A 16,194-nucleotide genomic window follows, 5' to 3' on the forward strand; every position below is an offset into this window, starting at 1 on the left:
AGAAGAACAACTTGCAAGGTTAGACTAAGGCGACCTAGGCGGTCGGCATAGGAGAGCTGAAGATAGACGGGTCAAGGCCCCAGTTTCTTTGTAACCTCCTATTTCTCGGGCAATCTTTCACGCTTTTAAAAGTTAAGGCTTTATCCTTCACCACTTTAATAAGATGCTTCTTGATAGCTGCAACCACAACCGGATGCTCTCTAAAGAGGATGTCGTTTCTATACTTCCAAATGAGATGGCACAGAGCTCCAAAAGAGAAACGATCAATGGCGTGATAGAAATCCTTACCTGAGAGGAATCTCATCGCCCACTGAAGATTTTCTGTCCAAGTCCCATTTCTCTATGGGAGGTTACACCTGGCCGCCCAAAAGTAAGCCATACTAGCCATGATGCAGCAACCAAAGAAGAGGTGGTCAATAGAATCTGGTGTGAGCTTGCAAAAGGCACATACTTCACTCCCAATTCTCCCATAAGATATAAGAAAAGCTTGGGTAGGAAGCCGGTTCTTAGTGATTAGCCAGAGATTGAATTAGTATCTCGGAGTGATGGCCTTGTTCCAAATAAAGGATGACCACACAACCTTGTCTTTCCTCCTTCTGAATATATCGTTGAAGTTGACTCCTACATTTTCAAAGGCACAAATTTGGTTTCACTTATAAATGAGGTCTTGGACCAAGCGACGATTGAATCTGGTAAGATTGAGATTGAGGCTGTGCAGTTTGATCTAAGGGCCATATTGGATAATGTCTTGTCCCTCTTCTCGGGGAAATCTCAAGAAAAAGGAGTGGAGGTATTGACTGGCTTTGTTAAATGGTGCTGCTAATTCACCTGAGTCATTATCTAATAATTTCCACCCCTTCAAATCTGCAGCTAGCAGTTTACATTTCTGAAAATGTTCCGCAGAAGTTGATTGGTGATCCGGGGAGATTTCGGCAGATCATCACAAATCTTATGGGGAACTCAGTTAAAGTAAGCTATTTAAGTGTGGTTCGCACATTTTCTGAGAACTTTGTTTTTGAATCTCAACTCACCATTATAATTCTTGATCTTCCTTCATGGAAGTAAAATTGAACTTGTTATCATCTTGGTATATAAGAATATTGCCAATGACTTGATCATTCAGGAGGTCACATGCATTGGCTCCTACATTACAATATTTACAATCTATCCCGCATCCATGTAATCTAAATAGCTTATGTATCTATTATGGTTTTCCCTACCTGATGTTCCTGTCGATTGTCATTAAGGTTTGTTCATGACTGCTAGACTATTGCCTTCAATCTGTTATCCTCTGCTGTGAATATTTATTTGACTTGTAAAGTAGTGTGCCGCTAGTTGTGGGCTTAAGTTTTGCTTTGTTGGGCTTCTTGGAAATTAATCAAATAAACATTATGCGGTAGGCATGCAGTTCGAAGAGATCTACTATTAGGAACTTGACATTTAACTATGCCCAAGATTTCTCTTGGTTCCTTGTATCCTTGTTGCCAGGTTTAATCTCTCCAGCTTCTACAATCTTTCAATTATCAATTGAATTTTTGGTCCTGTGTATTGCAGCTATTTGCTTATGATACAGTGAACAAACAGTTGTCGCATAAACCTGGGGAACAGCCAAAGCTTCCCCTTCCTGCCTCCTTAGTTGCAAGTGCCTGTGCTGGTGTGAGCTCAACAATATGCACATATCCTCTTGAGTTGGTCAAAACTCGACTCACAGTCCAGGTATAGTGCTGCATGCTAAAACAATATGATTGAATCTTGTCATTGTTAACATGAGCCTTCCATATTGCAGAGGGGAGTTTACGATGGTATGTTTGATGCGTTCTTGAAAATAGTGAGGGACTAGGGACCCGCAGAATTATATAGAGGTCTTGCCCCTAGTCTTATCGGAGTGATTCCATATGCTGCCACCAACTATTTTGCTTATGACATGTCGAGAAAGGCATATCGGAAGTTTTTTAAGGAAGAGAAGATTGGGAACATCGAGACCCTTCTCATCGGATCATTAGCTGGCGCTATTTCGAGTAGTGCAACTTTCCCCTTGGAGGTAGCTCGGAAGCATATGCAAGTGGGACCAGTCAGCGGTAGGCAGGTGTACAAAAACGTGGTTCATGCTCTTGCGAGCATACTTGAGCAGGAAGGGGTTGGAGGTCTATATAGAGGTTTAGGCCCTAGTTGCATGAAGTTGGTGCCTGCTGCTGGGATATCCTTCATGTGCTACGAAGCGTGCAAGAGGATTCTGGTTGAGGCTGATGAAGAGGCGTAACTACATATTTGACAAGAAGAAATGCAAGGTCTTTTGCTATGGGTCATCTACAGAAAGAGTGGATAAAAATGACTATTTTGTATACTGCGATTGAATGGTTTAGTTTATGTTTTTTTCTTTTGCTCATACGATTTCTTCAGAAGAATTCTTCAAGGAAGTTATTGTTACCAAGGTTGGTTCTACATGCACTCGCAAAGATATTCGAGGGGTTTACTTTTCTTTTGGAGTTCTATGTGTTTCTGAAGAAGGTGGCATGTTTTGATAAGCAAGTACTGCCTTTCATGAGAAGATGAGTTGGCAAGAGTCGAACCAAGAAAGATGGCCAATTTGTCCAATAATATGCTGATTGAGACGCAATGTTTTTCACAGGGGCTACTTTGCGTGTGCATAAATCTCTTCGAGTACCTAACATAAGGAAAGCTTTTTGCTTACTGGATTGTCGGTTTGAATGAATAACAGTTTCATGTTTGGAGTATGTTTCAGTTTTAGGTTTGAGTACGTTCAGCTTTCTTTGACAGAACAAAGCTCAGTATTAAATGATCTCGTCGGATGTTGATTTTATTTTTGATCCAAACTGTGGCTGGTTACCCTGCAAGGCAAAGCTCTCGCTGCCCTACCAATCTTGGCAAACTTGCGGCTCCAAGGGACTGCTACTTAGTATGAAATCGAAAAGTGGCAATAATTCAACCCCGTCAAGTCTGAATTTGATGATATACAAAGAACACAACAGCATACGTGCGGGAAATGCTTTTCGTAGAGCCTTTTTTTGATGAGAGACCTGTTGACAATTTGCAAGAGAATTGTGGGAACAACAATAAAGGCATCGACTTAAGCTTGACCAATGAACTTGTTCTGTATTCAACCTTTAAGTGCTGAATTAAGTTCGAAAGTGCTACATTCTTGTGATCGAACAACAAAATACTGCACAATAAATAACAACAGATGAATCAAAGGTTCGAGATGCCTGTTTTCCAACATGGGCAACTGTGGAAAGGACATGACAAAAAATGACATTCTCTGCTTTTTCTGTTTTACACGCACCTTCTTCTCGGACGAAAGTATTGCCTCAATGATGAAAAGTGACTTTGGGTGGCAATGAGAATCTTGTTATATACATAAAAGACCAATAAGCACTTGAAGATGGCTCCCCCACGGGCGAGCATGATACAATTAGCGATTGATGCCGCATTGACCATTTGCAGCAGATTTTGTGGAGGCTGAGGTGAAAGGGTCAATCCGTACCGAGCAATGAGAATATGGAAGCAAGAAGGATAGACCACACAATAACAATCGTATGAGTACGATTCTGCCGACCCAACAGACCCTTCAGAATGGGTAAAGGTCGGCAATAACCCATATGGCGAAGAACAGCTTGCCAAACAGTGGACCCCATGACCGATACTGCTGTTAATCGCAAAAGACACCTGCTACAATGCCAATGACGTGCACGATAAGAACTGTGGTCGGAGGAATGAGAAGCGATGTCCATTTGAACACATAAAGCTCAGTAAAGTCTCCTTCCCCATCGGCTGCTTTCGAAGTGACTGTGAAGTTGGTATCAATGCCTGAAAGCACTTTAAGAAGCCCTTGGAACACAGCAAAAAGGTGAGCGGATGTACCACCAATGACCCAGAACTGCTCATTCCTCCACCAATCCTCAATGCTGACACCACTCCAACGGAGCTCAAGAATACCAGTTGCGAAAATTGAGACGAAAAGGAGAATGAACCACATGCTAGCAAAGTTGCTTATCTGCAATTTTTATTTTTTTTTATTTTTATTTTTAACATGGGATCAGTCATCAGATGAAAGAAAAGAGGAAACGATCTCTAATTATGCTGAAATTACTTACATGTAGCTCTAGATAGTCTAGCGTAGAGACAACTATATTTAGTTTATGAAATCGGTAGTATAGCATAATAAGGAGAATATCTAATAAAGATGGAAACTAGCATCGTAACTGAGCCATCTTTTGTCAATGAAGATTACTTTAAATGTACAAATGATGCAGAACAGACAGGACTAACAGCTACATCATTTTTAAGGTTAAAAAAAAATGCAGATAAATGAAATTGAGGATCATGATCATACTCTAAAGAATACAAATAAGAGTCCACCTATGAAGAGGACTTTGGTGACCACAGTAAGGGCACCTAGAATATGGTTGACTTAGGGCTTTCTATTTAACTATATCAAAAGGCCTATGTTTGCCAGCTATCAGCTGAATATTATTCAACCACCATAGCCATTGGAATGATGTTTAGGCATCTTCTTTTACCAATGTTTCCTAATGGTTTCTCATCCAAGCTTTATTAAAACAAGATGCAGAGCCACTCGAAAACTAAATACAAAGAGAACATTAACTCCATTCCAAAGAGGTGGAGATGCTAGGATCAGATGACAGAAGTAAACAATGACCCTTCTTTTGTTCATCTCGCTTAAATAGAGTCAATGTGGATTAACGTACAACAAATGAAATACATGAGATTGAATACTCTACAATGAAGAGAGAAGTATCACTTACCTCAGGTATAATAAATTTGTTAGTGAGAAGACAAAATGCAGGGAGAATACAATACGCAATCAGCAGTATTGAGGTGAGGGGATACACAATTGTATTGATGTACGCCAATCTCTCCAAGAGCTTCAATTTCCCATTATATCCATACCATATAGGACAATGCCTGCTTAACAAAATCTCAATTGACCCCAAGGCCCACCTGAGAACCTGGTTTAAACTATCAGAAAGATTGATGGGAGCAGACCCCTTGAATGTTGGGTGAGGAGGCATACAATAGATTGAAATCCAGCCCCGAGCACGCATCTTAAATCCAGTCAAAATATCTTCTGTAACAGAACCATATATCCATCCGATCTGTTCGTAGAAAGAACATCAAGTCAATTCCTACCATATGACATGGAATTTTACATCTGGAATAGAAATTGCATAACATCATAACATACCTCTTTGCCCCATTCAGTCTTGTCCTCATAGCCACAGCTAATAACATGGATGGCTTCTTTCAAAAGTGTTGCAGGATTGGTAGATGGTGGTAGGCCACCCTATTCCATGAAAGTAGCCGCAATGAAAACAGGAGACTGACCGAATCTTTTCTCTGGACTTTTCTGAGACATCAGGAGTGACCTCTCATCATCATATCCTACAAAACAAATTGGTGCTGTTAACATGATATAACACATAGCAAAGGCACTGTTAAGTCAGTCGAACAATTAAGTGACATCAAAAGAGACATTTTTTGGTTTATTCTAAAGCTTAAGGGGGTCCTTTAAGGGCAAGGTAAGATACCCCAATCTGACATCAATTCAGGCTAGTTTTGACAGTAATCATGGAGTAAGTCCAGGCATTTGGACCAGTATAAGTCTGTTTTCTAACATCCAAAGATACAAAAGGAAACTCATAATTAAATCAAGACCTACCTTCAACCCCCTCCTTAACATCTTCAATATTGAAAATTGGAACAGTGGATTCAGTTCTTTTCATTGCTCTTTTCTTGTCAATGTACTTCTTATTGCCACCCTTCCCCTTCTTTCTTGAACCACAACAACTCTTTACAATAATATTTGGTTCCAGATCTTCCTCAGTCAATACAGGGTCATATCCATAAAGGGCTTGCCTGTTGAAACAACATCCAGTTCCGACATAGACAGGACCTTGGATGCCGTCAAGCCCTTTCAAGTTAATCTGCATTGAGATCATAAATAAGATAATCTAGCTCAGTTAAAAATGCAACAAATGAACATAAACAACTAGCATTTTGGAAGTAGGAAAAAGATGAAGAGACACCTACATCAAAGAAGACGATGTTGCAGTTAGCATATTGATCATGCAAGTCAATCCCATCAAAATGTTGTGGGAACTGCACATAGCACGTCTTCTTTCCATAAGCGGGATCCATCATGAAACACATTGCTTCTTTCAATGCTTTACTATTATTGAAGTAATGATCACAGTCAACATTCAAAAGATACGGTCCGTTGGTTAGGACAGCTGAGGCCCGGATCTGCACAAAATAAAACAGTAAGTTATAAATTCAGAAATGCCAAAAAGTAATAAGCAGATCTAACCAATTTCTCCAGCGGATAAGAACAACATTCAGACAAGCAGCAATGCGGCAAAATCAAACTGTAATATTTGTTTCTCAATATGAAGAGAAATAGTATTAAGTTAAAGTAGGGTCGAGAACAATGAATCTCTTTATGATAAACAAATCCTCACTACAAGCTAGAGACACCACTATCAACATTACAATCCACGGGGGAAAAAATAAAAGGTAACTGATCCTTGAAAAAAATAATTCCAACTGTACATTCGAACTGAAAGCACAAAAAGAATAAGCTTCAATAATGTAGCGTGAACTTGGAATGCGATTTCTTGAACATAGAGATCCATTAATCAGGATCCTAATGCATATAGGTATAAATTTCAATGCAAGCAAGCGATGAAGAACCTAAATGAAGAATCTAAACTGAAAAACCAAATCACACCAACATACATTCATTTGTTTACAATTAAAGATGTCAGCCTGTCACTAAAAGAGACACATGACAAGAAAAGCTACATAAGATGTATAGAGATGACAAACCAAAGCAATCATGGCTCCAGCTTTCTCGTTATGTTGGAAACCAGGTCGCTTTTCACGAGAAACATAAACAAGTCAAGGTAGCTCATTTCCATCAGTATCAAGTCCCCCACTGTGGCCCAGGAAAACCTATTATTTTCGACAACAAAAAGAAAATACTAACTAGATGCATAAGAGGGGAGAGGGTTGATTTAAATGCTTCTGGAATACTGGTTAATATCGTATACCTGTATCATTCCAAGGTGATCCCTGGGGTTATTTCCAGGCCAGGCAGTGCCATCTTGCATTGTCCACCCTTCTTCTGGCATCTTTTGTGCCTTTGCAACCAAAGCATTGATTCGCACATTGAACTCCTCATATTCTCTCTATCAACCACATAATCAAACAATTTTACATTATATATACCAAAACATTTGTAATGGATTATGCATTTGACTAAATGCTACATTGTCGATAGGCAAACCACTAAATAAATTTTTCCTTTCCCAAGAAACTGAGTTACAAAGGTAAAATAGGTGATGTATGGACCCCCTCCCCAATGACCTTCATTCCAGTTTTACAAAGACTTACAACATAATTCAACATAAAGCAACCAATCGAATAATTCAGCAGCACCGATCAATCAATGTACCTCCTGAGCTTCTTAGAAGTAGGATCATAGGCTTCACCGCCACCCTTAGCCCCATCAACCTTTGCAGCGTCGACCCCGCCATAATCTGACTATCCAGGCTCCTCTGTGTCGTCGGACCCATTGGCTATCTCCGCAGACCCATCTCCGGGGGAGTCAACGAGCATGTCAGCGAGGAACCTATCGCAGAACTCCAGGCTCGAATCAGCCCTAATCTCGCCACCAACAACTCCGCCGTCCTCGTCGTCCTTCATCAAGATGTTCTTGATCTAGTCGAACCACGAGAGCCCTGAGTCTAGAGACGATGATGACGCGTTCGTTGAGGAGCAAGTGCCGATGACGTCGCTGGCCTCAGGGAGGTCGCCGAAGAAGCCGTCGAGGTCGATGTGAGACATCACGTCATCCTCCATATGCAACTCCAGATCCACCATCAGAACACTAGGAAAAAAAAAACAACAAAACGAAAAAAGGGGGGAAAAAGAAGATGAAGATGAAGGCGACGATGGGAGATCTCTACAAAAACATTTGATTTGCTCGCGGTGGTTCACCGGTCGGAAAGAGGGAGGGCAGAGAGAGAGAGGGGGAGGTCACGGTCCTCTTGCCAATCCCGTGCAGTGGTTCATCGATTGCTCGCGGTCCTCTCGCCGGTCCCGTGCGGTGGTTCGTCGGTTGGAAAGAAGGAGGGCGAGAGAGAGGGGGAGGTCACGGTCCTCTTGCCAATCCCGTGCAGTGGTTCATCGATTGCTCGCGGTCCTCTCGCCGGTCCCGTGCGGTGGTTCGTCGGTTGGAAAGAAGGAGGGCAGAGAGAGAGAGAGAGGGAAGTCGCGGTCCTCTCGCCGGTTCCATGCGGTGGTTCGTCGGTTGCGTGCAATCGTTTGCTGGTAGGAAAGAGAGAGGGCAGAGAGAGTGGGAGGTCGCACGCCGGTCGGTTGCTCGCGGTCGTCTTGTTGGTATCCTCTTGGTTCGCTAGTTGCTTGCCGTGGTTCGTTGGTTGGGAAAAGCGAGGGCGAGAGAGAGGGACTTCATCGGGGGGAGAGAGCGAGTGTAGAGAGAGAGGCGAAAAAAAGAACCCGTGATAGAAAACGCGGCGGAAGAACAACCCAAGTGCCATAACTTGGCACGGGAGGACACTTCAGTGCTATAACTTTAAAATGGTACACTTGAGTGCCAGTTTTGAAGTTAAATGGGATACTTAAGTGCCGCTTCGGTGAAAATCCGGCCAAATGGCTTACGTGGTGACTTTCCGACGAGTTTGGTCCAAAACGGCGTCGTTTTGCACGCCGACGTGGCAGAGAAAATGCAAAAACAACGCCGTTTTGTGTCTACGTGTAAATAATAATATAAAAATTAATTAAATTAGATTTAAAATTAATTTTATTTAAAATATTCAAAAAATTTTAAAAAATAAGAAAAATTTAAAAAATTTAAAAATTAAGAAAAATTAAAAAAGGGGGAGGTCGAACGGGGCGGGCGAGGGCTGAGCCCTCGCCGCCGCCGCCTCTCCGTCGTCGCCCGGGAAGGGCCGGTGACGGAGGAGGGAGGGTCGGCCGGGGTTGCCGGCCCTGGCCGATCGACGACGAGGGCCCTCGCCGCCTCCCCGCCGCCGCCAGAAGGGCCGGCGACAGAGTGGGGAGGGTCGGCCGAGGTCGCGGGCCCCGGACAGGGTCGGTGAGGGCTCGCGAGCCCTCACCCAGATTTGGGGCGAGGGTCGTAGCCCTCGCCGCGATCCAGCCGAGGGCTGCGAGCCCGCCATGGATCGGCCGGGGGCCGGCGACCTCGGCCGACCCTCCCCCTCCGTCGCTGGCCCTTCGGCGACGGCGGTGAGGGCTCAGCCCTCGGCCGCCTCGTTCGACCTCCCCCTTTTTTTTATTTAAATTTTCCTTAATTTTTAAAAATTTTTCTTATTATTTTTTAAATTTTTTGAATATTTTAAATAAAATTAATTTTAAATCTAATTTAATTAATTTTTATATTATTATTTACACGTAGACACGAAACAACGTCGTTTTTGTATTTTCTCCGTCACGTCATCGTGCAAAACGATGCCGTTTTGGACCAAACTCGTCGGAAAATTGCCACGTCAGCCATTTGGCCAGATTTTCGCCGGAGTGGCACTTAAGTGTCTCATTTTACTTTGACATTGGCACTTAAGTGTACCATTTTAAAGTTATGACACTTAAGTATCGCTCCATGCCAAGTTATGGCACTCTAGGTGTCCCAACCTCCAGAAAACACTCTCTCTAGAGCTACAAGTATAGGAAAATTTTCAAAATGGGTGCCTAAAATTGTGGGTCTCACAAGGACACGTGTCGCGCTCCGACAGCCTTCTTGTTTGCCAGCCTGGAGCATAACACTCCTTGCAACCGACCAATAAAAAAGAAGAAGCTCTATGCGCATTTGAGATGTTTTAAATAGATGCAATCGATTGTACGGCTTGGTAATTTTCGTTGTTGGCAATGGGTGTTGCAGTATAACCACTCTTAAAACGTTTTTCGCATTCAAGCATCTCTCTGTCTATCTTCATGACAAAAAAATTAATGAAAGCAGAAGTAATGCTCTGTTTATTTCGTGAAAAATGAATAATTTGAAAATGATTTTCCTAAAAACAATAACCTGTATGACATACAAAAATGAGTGAATAAGAAATATTTTTACCGTTCATGAAAATATTTAGATATATTTTATTGTCAATAATGAAAATATTTTTTATTGACTAATTAGGTCAAGCAATTAATTTTAGGAAAATATTTTTAAATTATTATTTTCCATGAAACAAACAAAACTTAAAGCAATCCACTTCCTCTTTTATATATCTCACTCTCTAATAAGCCATAACAACGATGTCATCCATTTTCAGAGATCTTGCTCTTAGATAGTAGCACTCTAGGAGAACTTCTATTAGTTCTCAAATGATGGAAAAATTGTCGAGGCACCATATATATATTGTTATAAATGAAACCAAATATTTGTTTGTAGGGGCTTTTTTTGTTTTTTCTATCAGATTTACTTTTAAGTTAAAAGTGATATCTTTATATTAGTGATGGTAAGACGTTGGCCGTCAAGACGATGAAAAAGCAAATAGAGAGATAAGAAAAAGGAGAAGAAAAAAAAGTTTTTTTTTTTTTTTTTTTTTATGAGGGTTCTTAATCTTTTTGTGCCCAGCGATGATAAGACATTGGCCGTCAAGACGTTGAAAAAACAAATAGAGAGATAAGAAAAAGGAGAAGAAAAAAGTTAGTTTTTTTCTTTATAAGGGTTCTTAATCTCTTTGTGCCTTGATCTTGAGAGAAGATCATCGTTGTATTCCAACTTTTCTGAAGTCTAGTGGATTCGCAGAGTGCCTCTGCACGGAGATGTAGCCCAACTTTGGTGAACTTTGTTACCAATTTTTTTGGTGTGTTCTTCTAATTCTATTATTTTATTATTATATTTTGCTTGGTAAATTATTTGCGAGCGTTATTTTTCTGGAATCGGCGTGCAATTTCGTAACAACTGATATTAGAGCTTAGGTTGGCTAATCGAGAACATTGAGGGTTTTCTGGTGACTTTTGATTGAAAGCAAATAATATGGCAGAAGATAAAATCAGAATCGATAAGTTCGATGGGGAGGATTTCGGATGGTGGAAATTGCAAATCGAGGATTATCTTTATCGAAAGATCTCTATGCACCACTTGAGAGTTGGAAACCCGAGATGGTGGAAGTGGATCCGACAGCAGAAGCCGGATGGAAAATTCTTGATCAAAAGGCATTAGGTGCAATTCGTCTAGGGTTGACGAAAAAGACAGGGTACCACATCGCGAAAACAAAAACTGCAAAAGAAGCCATGGGTATTCTAATGAATATTTATGAGAAGCTGTCCACATCAAATCATGTATTTTTGCTGAAGAAATTGGTTAATATGAAGTTATCTGATAGAGTTTCTGTGGTAGATCATATTAATAGTTTCACGTAGGTTACAGGTCAATTGAAATTTGCAGGCATAAATTTAGATAAGAAGCTTTAAGCTTTATTATTTTTATGTTCTTTTCTAGAAAGCTACAATACCGCAATGCAGGGAATTTTGAGCACCATGAAGGATGATTTAACACTTGATGATGCTGTGAGTAGTATAATTGATGAAGAGATGCATAGGAAAGTCTCAGGTGGAGATAATTTTTCTGCATCTACATCTTCAACGACACTCGCAATGGAGAACCTTGGAAGAAGTAGAAGTAGAGGAAAATTCAGCAGGCGTGGCATATCACAATCTAGGGGTAAGAGATAGGTTGCAAAAAATGAGTGTTGATTTTATCAAAAACCCGGACACTAGAGGTTTCAATGTGAAGCCTACAAAAAGAAGCAGCAAGATGAGAATTAAGGAGCTAATGTGGTTAGCGATAAATCTTTGCTAGATAACTTGTGTTTGTCTACAGGGTTTGACTTGACGATAGATAAATGATTTATTGATTCTGGTGCTTCCTTTCATTGCACCTTACAAAGAGACATATTTGATGATTATGCTAGTGGAGATTTCGGACAAGTGGTTGTGGGAAATAGCTACATGTGTCCCATTGTTGGGAAAGGAACTGTGACTGTGAATATCTCAGGTGGAGGACATCTAGTTTTGTGTGAAACTAGGCATATTCCAGAATTAAAGAAAAATATGATTTCAACCAGTAAACTTGACCAAGAAAGTTTGGTAATAATCTTTAGATGCAGAGAGTGGAAGATAACCTCGAGAGCAAGAGTAGTAGCAAAAGGAAAGTGTACGGGTACACTTTACCTTCTTCAAGGAGACAATATCAGTGATATGGTTGCAACTACAATGGCTATAGGTAATTTTTCTACTCTTTGGCATTATCGTTTGGGACATCTTGGTAAAAAATGTGTAAAGCAGTTACACTCGAAGAAATTACTTTCGGGTTTGCAAAAGGTTGAGTTAGATTTTTGTGAGAGTTGCATTTATGGAAAACATAAGATTGTTAGTTTTCAATTGAATGGACGACAAAATAAAAGCCAGAAGCTAGAGTTAGTTCATATTGATTATGGGACCTGCTCAGGAACTTTTTTATGGTGGTAAGAGATATTTTGTCACCTTCATTGATGATGCAACAAGGAAAACTTGGGTCTATGCTCTTAGAGAAAAATCAGAAGTATTCGGGATGTTCAGAATGTGGAAGACCATGGTAGGAAAAGAGATAGGTTATTAGATTAAAGCTTTGAAGTCTAATAAGGTGGTCAATACACAAGTAAGGAATTTGCAAAATATTTGAGTCGAGAAGGCATACACGGGTTAAAGACTGTTCCTAGAACTTCTCAAGAGAACGGTGTAGCTAAAATGATGAACAAGACTATTCTAGAATGTGCAAGATGTGGCACCCTTGACTCGCCTGAGGTTGCCACAGGCTCTCTCTCTAATTACTCGATCTCATATAACTATGACTAGAGATTTTTTTTTTTTGAAAATAGTCCCAGCGCAGCTTATTAGCGGAAGCATAAACAAGTCTCACCATCTCTCCATCCAATAACCATAATGCAATACACACCAACTACGCACCATAAGAAAAGATAATGCCGATTCACTCTTATTTATATTTTCATGATGGACATCTATGTCGATACAACAAAAAGGCCAAGATTTTAACTATACTTGGCTACCACCCCAAAAAGGATTCGATTCTACATCGAACATGTACCAACCTCCATCAACGAGCGTCGGTTATCTCCAAAAAGTGTCAACTCCCAATAGCTATACGCACCATCATACCCAATCTGGTGCATCGGGTGGCGGCGGCGGTAACATCCCTAACATCACTCCATCACGTCGAACGTGGACAGACAAGAACTCCTGAATAACCAGGCCATCAGCTCGACCCACATCATATATCACCAGAACACGGACTTGAACAAAAACTAAACTAGGAGCACCGACACAAACATGCTTAGTACACTCCACATTCACATCAGTAGGTATGCTATAGTAGGTACCACATGCAACCGGCAACAAATGCATCTTTCTAATCTGAAATGTTAATCCCCAAAAGGGGTGAGTACAACCACTCAACAGTAAATATCCACCAAATTACTCAATGCGTCAAACGGAACAATCAAGGCATCATAAACAAAGTACATATCATTCATGCATTCAAGCATAACTTACCTTGCAGCCATGCATATATCATCATGCCATATGTGCATATATCACCATGCACTCATCAAGCATTCATGCATATATCACCATGCCATTGCACTCATCATCAAGCATTCATGCATATATCACCATGCCATATGTGCATATCACACCATGCACTCATCATCAAATATTTATGCATATCCATGCAATATGTGCACATCCTCAATATTTATATTTCAATTAGATCACATCATTTTCTTCCTAGGGACCAATGTTTGCATCCCACAATTTATTGCTTGTGTCCAACCTGACATCACGAGGAACCTCCGGCGCACACCTCCGAGCATCTGGTACCCCCACATTCTGGGCATCTCGTATTCCAACTAAAATCACGAGGTATCCCCTCGGCACACACCTCTGAGGCTTCCGGCACCCCCACATTCCGGGCATCTCGAAACTCCCGAGGACATCCGGCACCCCCACATTCCAGGCATCTCGTACCCCAACTGGCATCACGAGGTATCCCCTCGGGCACACGCCCCCAGGGCTTCTGGCACCCCCACATTCCGAGCATCTCGAAACTCCCGAGGCATCGTCGGCTCACACCTCCAACGGTCTTGTTACCATCTCAATTTACATTTATACATGTATCTCAATTTCAACATAGCATTTGATGCAACAATATCAAGGGTCAACCAACTTTTCATGCCATATAACACACCATATGCCATCACATATGCAGCAAAATCAACCACTCAAATTATTTCATCACATAGATAATTTCATTTATTTTTTCAAAACACATCAATTTTTCGAATAAATCAGAATGCATTCCTCTAATTAAAATTCTAGAAAAATTAGTAAATGACATTAATAAATCCTGAAAAATTGACACATTATAGACGAGACCTAAAGGCAGATATCTCATGAACAACATCATACCAAAAGAACCTCAAACAAAGCAGCACGGTTCATGCATCACAGTTCTCAAAACTTCAATATTTTAACTTGCACAGTTTCGGAAGAAATTTAAATTAAATACCCAAATGAACTCCAAAAATTATGAAATTTTAACATATTATAGAAAAGTCCTAGAGGTAAATATCTCATGAAGACATAAGAACCCAAGTCGTTCTAGGTTAATAGATATAGATGATTATTTCTCCCTGTTCTCGGTGTCATCTTTTCCCAGATTATCATCTTTCAAAAGAAACTCATTTCACTGACCTATATATGTTAATTTATTCTAAATTTTTAGTATGTTATTCATTAGAATATTACCTACAACTTTCATTAAGGACACGTGATCAAATTTTAACTGTATGATTTTATAAAAATCACGAAATCATACTAGGTCGAAGCAGCGTTTTTCCCAGATCCAGTTTCTTCAAAAAACGACGATTTCACCGACCTATTTTTGTTCATTTCCTCTAAATTTTTGATATGTTCTACCTCAAGAAGTACACTACAAATTTTTTTAAGAGATCAAAGTGATATTTTCACAAGAAGGTTACTTTACAGACCACGAAACCACTGAAAGTCAGCACAACGAATTCCAGATCTAGTCTCTTCAAAGAAAAATCATTTTACTAACCATTTCTTGTTCGTTTTGCCTCAAATTTTAGTATGTTGTTCTTCAATGTGTTCTATACAACTTTCATGAAGAAATCAAAACCGTATTCTGACTAAAAAGTCACATGCAACACACAAACTCAAAGATGGTCAAACTGGTTTTTCCAGAAACAGCATGCATGACCAACGAATCTCTCTCCATAGCTCCGAAATTTCATCCCATCTACCACAACCAAGACTTACCATCTACTACACATACACAAAGCAATGCAAAGAGTAGGTTTTAGGACTTCACTTGCCTTAAACTCAAGCACAAACAGCAACAAGAACGGTGGCAAAGCGGCGAACGGACGGCGGTGAGCTAGGCAGTCGATCCTCCTCCTTCCTCTCGCACGCCCGCTTCCCCTCTTTCTCTCTTTCTCTCTCTCAGACGACACACACACTCTCTCTCTCTCTCTCTCTCTCTCTCTCGGTTGATTCCCCTTCACCCATCCACCTCTCTCCCTTTACCTTTCTTTCCCACAATCATTTGCAATCATTTGATTGCATGTAGCTGCCCAAGGAAGCCAATGAGGGCAGCCACACTTGGCTCCTCCTCCATGCCACTTGGCAACTCACATGCAAAGTTGATGGGCTTCAAGGTTGGGTCGGTCTTGGGCATTCATGGGCCAGTCGACAAGGGGTTGGCGTGGGTTGGTTGGATGGTCTTTGGGCCTAAAAATCAGCCCACCCTCTCCTATTCCTATTCCATTTAACCCTTGTTTAAATAAATACCTAATTTCAACTTATAAGCCCACAAAACTTTATAATTTAAATCAATAAAATTCTACTTATAAAGTGCACCACCAATAATGAGATTTCTATATCAATTTGCACTTTAATAAAATCCTTGGGTCACTTGAAGACACATCACCACCCAAAAAATCATCCTTTACAATGCTTGGCCTTAAATTAATTGAAATTCATTAACTCAATGGCTAATACAAAATCAAACGGCACTTCCATTACCTATTCATGGTT

The 16,194-nt window shown here is 40.6% G+C and overlaps 2 pseudogenes; one reads left to right on the plus strand and one right to left on the minus strand.

Moving 5' to 3' along the window:
• Positions 1–606: 606 nt before the first annotated feature.
• LOC120290110 lies at positions 607–2,486 on the plus strand (annotated as a pseudogene).
• A 944-nt stretch (positions 2,487–3,430) lies between these two features.
• Positions 3,431–6,876, minus strand: LOC120290114 (annotated as a pseudogene).
• Positions 6,877–16,194: the final 9,318 nt, after the last annotated feature.

This window comes from Eucalyptus grandis, unplaced genomic scaffold (assembly GCF_016545825.1).
Source record: "Eucalyptus grandis isolate ANBG69807.140 unplaced genomic scaffold, ASM1654582v1 tig00002652, whole genome shotgun sequence".
Classification (NCBI taxonomy): domain Eukaryota; kingdom Viridiplantae; phylum Streptophyta; class Magnoliopsida; order Myrtales; family Myrtaceae; genus Eucalyptus; species Eucalyptus grandis.